The sequence below is a fragment of the Aotus nancymaae genome, unplaced genomic scaffold, assembly GCF_030222135.1.
Source record: "Aotus nancymaae isolate 86718 unplaced genomic scaffold, 86718_ANA_hifiasm-v0.15.2.pri h1tg000014l, whole genome shotgun sequence".
NCBI classification, from domain to species: Eukaryota; Metazoa; Chordata; class Mammalia; order Primates; family Aotidae; genus Aotus; species Aotus nancymaae.
In genome coordinates this window covers 103,521,684-103,529,506 of record NW_026988425.1, presented here as the reverse complement: position 1 = coordinate 103,529,506, position 7,823 = coordinate 103,521,684, and the positions used below count along the sequence as shown (strand labels likewise).

At 36.9% G+C, this 7,823-nt stretch overlaps 1 pseudogene; it reads left to right on the top strand.

The window, feature by feature from the left end:
- Positions 1 to 615: 615 nt before the first annotated feature.
- Positions 616 to 1,542, top strand: LOC105731958 (interferon-induced transmembrane protein 3-like; annotated as a pseudogene).
- The last annotated feature ends 6,281 nt before the right edge of the window (positions 1,543 to 7,823 follow it).

The window sequence follows — 7,823 nt, the reverse complement described above, 5'->3', positions numbered from 1 at the left end:
ACACACACACACACACACACACACACACACACACACACACAGAGAAGCTCCAGACCCAGATGGGTTCACCTGAAAATTCTACATTTTAAGAAAGAACACCAATCTTATACAAACTTCTAGAGAATTTAAAAAAGAGAACAATTCTTAACTTGTTCTTAGAAGCCAGGATAAGCTGGTTTACAATAAGTAGGTTATGGCTGGACACATTGGTTCACGCCTGTAATCCCAACACTTTGGGAGGCCCAGGAAGAGGGATAACCAGAGGTCAGGACTTTGAGACCAGCCTGGCTAACTTGGCAAAACCCTGTCTCTACTAAAAATACAAAAATTAGCTGGGCATGTTGATGTGCACCTGTAATCCCAGCTACTCAGGAGGCTGAGACAGGAGAATCACTTGAACCTCGGAGGCAGAGGTTGCAGTGACCCAAGATCATGCCCTGGGTGACAGAGCAAGACTCCATTGCAAAAAAAAAAAAAAAAAAAAAACCAAGTAGGAAGAAAATTTTCAGGCAAATATTATTTATGAACTAAAATTTTCTTAAGTAAAATATAAAAATTTTACTATGTTATGACTGAACTGTGTTTATCCCAAGAATTCAAGATTAACTTAACATTTCAAAGTCAGTCATATATTTTACCTATATTAGCAAAAAGAGGAAGAAAAAATTATATGATCTTCTTAATAGTGGTAGAAAAGAATGATAAATGTCAAGTCCATTAATGATTGAAAACACTGAAGTACTTTAAAAACCAGAATAGTGTCTGCAACAAAATTCACATTTAATAGATGCTGAAAAACTTCCCTCTGAAATCAGAAATTGTACAGACGTGCTCTCCATCACTACTTTCACTTTTACTCAATATTGTACAGGAAGCCTTATCCAGTGTAATAAGACAACATACAAAACAAAAACAAAAACCTAAAAGGAATAGTATTGAAAAAAAAAATCTGTTACTATCACAGAAAATATGATGACTCGTGTTGAAATCCAAAAAGAATCTAAAATGAATTCCAGGAGAACTATCCCAGCAACCCTACCATGGCTGGTGTTCCCTGGACACCATGAACCACAGTGTCCAAACCTTCTTCACTCCCGCCAACACCGACCGTCCCCCCAACTATGAGATGCTGAAGGAGGAGCATGAGGTGTCTGTTCTGGGGGCACCCCACAACCCTGCTCCCCCGACATCCACCGTGATCCACATTCGCAGCGAGACCTCCATGCCTGACCATGTCGTCTGGTCCCTGTTCAACACCTTCTTCATGAACTCCTGCTGCGTGGGCTTCAGCGTTCGCCTACTCCATGAAGTCTAGGGACACGAAGATGGTTGGTGACCTAACTGGGGCCCAGGTCTATGCCTCCACCACCAAGTGCCTCAACATCTGGGCCCTGATTTTGGGCATCATCATAACCATTCTGCTTATCATCATCCCAGTACTGATCTTGCAAGTCTATCGATAGATCAAGAGGACTCATCCAGGCCAAGGGCTTTGCCCGTGACCTGTTTCCCACATACTTCACTTTCCATTAGTCGCCCTGCCCCTGAGCCACGTCCTGTATCAGCCCTTTATACTCACACACCCTTCTACGATGGCATTCAATAAAGTGCATGTGTTCCTGGAAAAAAATAAAATAAAAAGTAAAATAAAAAAAAAATAAAAGTAAAATAAATTCCAAAAATTAATGAGTTTATAGTTACTAAATGCAAAGTCAATTTGCAACATTCAATATAAAAATTGTATTTCTTTATATTAGTAGTAACTAAACAAGAAAAAATTAAATCTATAGTGTTCAGGAGAAACAAAATTAAACTATTAAAATAGAAAAAATAAAGTTTAAAAATTATTAGCACATAACATAATAAAGCAGATGTATCAGTCTGGAATTGTGAGAGATGGTAGAGAAGAAAAATCAGAAAACAAATAAAAGTAGGCTACAAATCCTGTCCCTTGTAGGTAGAGATATTCTGATTAAACGTGGACATTGACAGAAAATTATATTGTTAAATATACATCTCAAAAAATATAAGAATAAAAATGAGAAGAATAGAAAGTGTATAGCTTTCCAACAACAAGGTGGAGGAAGAGGAAATAGGACAAATAAAGTTTGGTAGACAAAAGGTAGAGAGGTAAAAAAAAACCTCTAAAATCATGAGTATTTAAATGGCAGCATATGGAATACTATGGTGCACTGTCAAGTTTATTTCATTCAAAGGTAGCATCCTTTCTGAGGGGCAGCCTGCATTGAATAACTGATCCCAGACTCCTTCCCTCAATTCAGGGCAACTCCTAGGGTCCTTTTCATCTTGAGCTCTCCCTGAGACTGGCTGAGACCTCTGGTATTGCACTTCAGCCTCTCCTTCTGCCCAGTCTTTCCTGTACTCCCTCACAGGGGTTGTTTCTGATTATTCCTCAAAACCTTTTCAGATGCGTATGCCTGTCTTCTCTATCTTAACAAATGTTTCTCAGGGGAGCTGATTTCAGACAATTGGTGCCAAATGGACCAAGAAAGCGGAACTTTAAGGGTAGAATTTTGGAGCCGATCACCCACCAGGTGGCTAACAATTAAGATCTCATCATCGGTAGCAAATGGAGTGTGGAAGATCCTGGAATACTGTGGCAACGTATTCTGATTACATTTTGTTGCTTAACAAATATATGCAAAGCTGAGTGGCTTAAAATAACTATTTTATTACCTCTCATGATTCTGCGAGTTAATTAGGCTTAGCAGGGCAGTTCTCCAGCTTCAATGATGCTGGATGAGGTTGTAGTCATCTGGAAGCTTAATTGGGCTCATTCACTTGTTTGGAAGCTGAGGCTAGCTGAGGCTTTGAGATCACCTGGAACTGGTGAGCAGCGTGCCTATAAGTGGACTCTTCAAAATATGGCAGCTGGGTTCCAAGAGGAACATACCAAGAACAATGTTTCTGAGAGAGAAGAACTAGAAAAAGCAAGATCATTTAAAGACTAAAGCCAGCATTTTGTATAGTACAACATCACTTACACTGTATTCTATTATCAGTGTAACCACAGCATAAACTAGATTCAAAGAGAAAGGAAGCAGGACATGGAATATGTATATGGAAGGCGGGGTAAAACTGAGCCAACTTAGAAGACTAGCTAATGCACAGTATAATTGTTAAAATTTCACTGGTGGTGAACTCAGAGGGTGTAATAGTGAAGGAAAAGCATTGATGGGTGCCATATCTCAAAAGTTTGAAAAGTTTGGGGAAAGTAATAATTATAGACAATGGAATCAAATGCATTTTGCTGCATGCAACCAAGGCACCAGAGAAAGAAAAGACTGAGGATGATTAATCACGAACTACAGGCAAAGTGAGAAAGCCAATGGGCTTCCTTGGCAGTTTTTGAAGAAACTGTCAACTATTGCGGCGGGACAGCAGAAAGTGGTGGATCAGGTACAGGACTTATTTATAAAGCTGGCCAGCTGCAAAAACACTGAATTTTCAATCTTGGAAGTGCTGTTAAACCCAGGTCAGTTTCTTTTTTGGAAGGAGTCTTGAGATGGAAAGTTCTTGGTTGGCACCCTAAAGAAATTTGAAACCCCGATTTCCTTGAACCATCTGCAGAAGTGGCCCACTCCTCCCTATTAAAGGCTATTGCACCTCCCTTGACTGAAGATGCTACAGAGACCTCTGGCTTATAAGACAGTGTGCATCTTCTTCAGGATCTGTCCCACCAATCAACAATCAAAACTGTTTTTGGAAAATACTGTTAAATTCAACATTTGTCAATTATAATGGAAAAAAACTAGAAAAGACATGTATAAACAACGTTGTACGTGCAAAGGAAATTTAAAATTATATTAGAGCCAGAATCATAGGAAAGTATTTTGATTATCTTTATGCCAGACATTTAGAAAACTAAGTGAAATGTATCACTTCATAGGAACGTATATAATAACTAATTCAAGAAGTCAAAAGTAAAAGTATTATGAATAAAGAAATGAGCAGGCAACTAAAATATACTCTTTAAAAAGACCTTAGGTCCAAGTAATTTCATAGAAGAATTTTATAACACTTCAAGTAGGAGACACTTTTTATATTTTATATCAACAATTCCAGAGCAGAAAAAATTATGAAAAGCTAAGTAAGTCATTCTATGAGTAGCCAAACTCTGCCATCAACAAAGGACAAAATGTGTACAAAAAAGAGAAAGAGAATTAAATTTGTCCTCATATGCATGCATATTTAAATCCTAAAGCAAATATTAACATACCAAACCCAGCAGAAAATTAAAGAATACTGTACTTCATATTCAAGTATAAGTTATTTCTGTCTTAGACATTTGCAAAAATCAGAGAACAATTGCTTCTCTGGACATATATATGATAAAACAAAGAGGCAGAAATTTCAGGATATGAAGAAATTTAGAAAGTAGAGTGTTATTGCATTAACTACTTATTGTATACCCAATACTATATTACACAAAATTCAAAAACTATCACAGTGGTTTTAGCCTTTGCTTATGAAATTTTGTTTCTTTTTCTTTTTTAATGTATCTGAACTAATATGACTCCTTTCCTCCTCTCTTTATGGGAGATAAACTGATCTTTGTTTAACCTCTCCTGGTGCAGCTTTATTGGCAGTGATTCTAACCAGTTGTTGTTCCATTTCCTTATTCACACTGGTTAAATGGCAAAGTTCCTCTCTGTTCTTTGGTAGAAAAAGGGGAGGAAAATTTTGAGATGTATACTTACAAGGGAGAGTCTAACCAAGGGTTTTTCAGAACACCTGGTTAAACATCATTATTAGTGGACTAATGGAGAAAATCCATTAGATTATATTCAGTACCTATTAATGATTCAAAAAATTAGCAAGCAGAGACCAAAGGCATATTTCTAATAAAGGATGCTGACATGAAATCTACAGAAAATACCATAGTTGATGGCAAAAATATGGGAAATATCCTCACTAAATACAAGAACAAGAAGGGGGTACTTGTTGTGTCTATGGCATCCTCAGTGTAATAAAGACATACAAGAAAGAAAAAAGAGGCATTGCTATGGGAAACAAAGAGATAAAGCTAACACTTTTCTTTTTGCAAACAATATCAGTGAGAAAATGGATGTCACTGAAAAATACAAGGAGTTAAAATATAAAATTCAAGGGACTATGTACATATATATATCTATCTAATTATATATTTGTCTAGCTATATAATCTCCTCTTTCATAAGAAAGAGAAGATATCATAAAATAGCCAAAAAATCTGAAAAAGACTATCAATGAGAGATGACTTCAATTTACATATAATTACATGTTATTAGACCTATACTAATTAAACTTTAAGAGTTTAGAAATTGGAAAATGAGTCAATAAAATTGAATAAATCATATAAGCAGATTCATGTATATGTAAGACTTTATGATTAATTTGGTTTTTTAGATAGTGGGAAAAAATTGTGTCATTAAATTGTAGGCATAGTAGCTATCAATATGAAAAAATAAAGTAATATAATGTTTATGCCTCACATCATTTGCTAAATTTCAGATACTTTAAAACGCAAAATATTAAGCAACAATATAAATGTGTTAGAGAAAAAAATACAGAATACTTTTTAAAGCTATGGGGTAGCAAATGTCGTAAGTGAAACCTCGACCCAGAAACCTAAAGTATAAATGACAAGTTTCACCTAAGAAGCTTAAAAACTTCTGTATAATGGGGAGGGGGAAACATAGTAAAGATAACATTCAAGGGGCAGAGATGAATTACTGCAACACATTTAGTAGACAAGTTATTAATAACCAGAATGTGTAAAGACTATAAATAATTTAGGAAAAGGCAAACAACTCAACGCTAAAATGAGTAAAGGATGCCAGATGGTAGTTCTCAAAAAGAGAAACAAAAGGGCCAATAAACATGTAAAAGATATTCACAGGCAATCGTGTGTGTGTGTGTGTGTGTGCGCGCGCGCGCATGCGTGTGTGTGTGTGTGTGTGCGTGTGTTTGGTTTTTCACCTATCAGATGGCATACATTGTCAAATCTGGGACAGATACAGGGAAACCAGCACATCCATATACAGCAGATTAGAGTCTTTTTTTGTAATATATTTTGGGAAGGAAATTAGGAAGAACGTATTCTAAATCTTAAATATCCTTCACCCAACAATTCTGGCTCTAGCAATATATTTTCAAGAAACACATTCATGAGTGCCCAGTGATGTCCATTCGAGGCCATTCTTGACTTCATTGTGTTAATACCAAACTAGAAACACTAAAATTTCCATCAATAGGGAAAAGTTGTGAAAACAATATGATATATGACACATATAACCAACCTATATTACATGAAAAATTTTCCAATTATATTTTTGTAAGTTCAAATAGTAGAATATGATCCCCTTTGTGTTAAAATGTCAGTAAAGGTATATGTAAATACATGTAATTGCATAGGAAGGGACAGAAGTATGCACACCAGATGCTTGACAGTGGCACCATCTGGGAGAGGAAAGCAGGAAAGGCATACTGCAGGGGTCATTTCAGGGTTTGCTCTCAATATTTTTGCATTTTAAAAATCTTTTACCAAGAGAATATGTTCATGCATTAGTAAGGTAAATCAAAAGATAAAACAATTATAGCAGTGAGGTAGCAAAGAATTTTCCTTTTTGGTCTCTAGCAATATCTGTCTATGATGGACAAACTGGCCTCCAGTTCGGCTATTCCATTGATTTTGGCCATGCTTTGAGATACAGCCAAATTTTTAACAGACGCAGAGGAAAAGCAGCAGCATATTTCTCGAAGCAAATTATTCATCACAACAATCTTGTCAAACGCCTTTTCTTTTGCTACATATTTACCTACCCTCCATACTTTTCCCCAACTGGAATTGAGAATTTTCCTTCCTGAAACCTTTAGTTGCTAAGCAACATTTTCTTCTTCTCTACGGAGCATGGTTGCTGTACTATACCAGCTTTTCCTCAACTTCATCTTTCTCTTCCTTTTCTCCTAATCATCTCTCACACACACACATATATACACACACAGAATTTCCTACAGCTTGTCTATGTACATCACATTTATTCATTTTTTTTCTGTAAGAAAGTGTCTTGTCTTTTTTATTGTTGTAAACTCATAACCAAAAGAACAAAGAGAGGCTTCCCTTTTCCAAATCTAAGAGGATAGCAACCACACAGATGGCTTTCCAAAAACTCAGAAGAGGATTGGTCTGGAGGTTAAAGTTTGGGGATAAAGTCCTAGGTCTTACACATTGCTGTAGGATGATGACTCTCAGATGGCAAAGACCTATTATGATTCATTCAGTACACAGTTATTGAACTACTACTGTTATAATATTCTGGATTTTGAGAATGCAACAGTTGATGAAAACAGTTGCCACCCTCAAGAAGATTACATTTAAAGCTTTGTATAATATGAAGGCCTATTTCTGCTTCCAGCTTATTCAAACTCTGCCCTAGCTCCCAACTACATTTTGCCCTAGACAATGGCTGGACAAAGAGGCAGGGTATGTAGTGGGTGTTTACAAAGCCTCTGCCCTACCTGGGTGCTAAAGGAGTGAAGGGGTGCAGAATGTTTTCCTTCTCTGGCCAACAAAGCTTGGAGACTGGCAGTGGACAGGCCTCGGGCTAGGAGCTGAGCTTTGAGATTTTGACCCCTGGAGAGCTTTAGTTCCTCTGGAGGAGCTGCTGGTCTCCTTGGCCCTGAAATGCCTATTGGGCATTCATGCATGTGAAATGCTCACATATTGTTCGAGAACCATTGCTATACACAAAGCCTGCTCTGCTGGGATTTAAGTTCTGTCTCCATTACTTTGTAGCAGTGGAAGCTTGGGTAAGTTTCTTA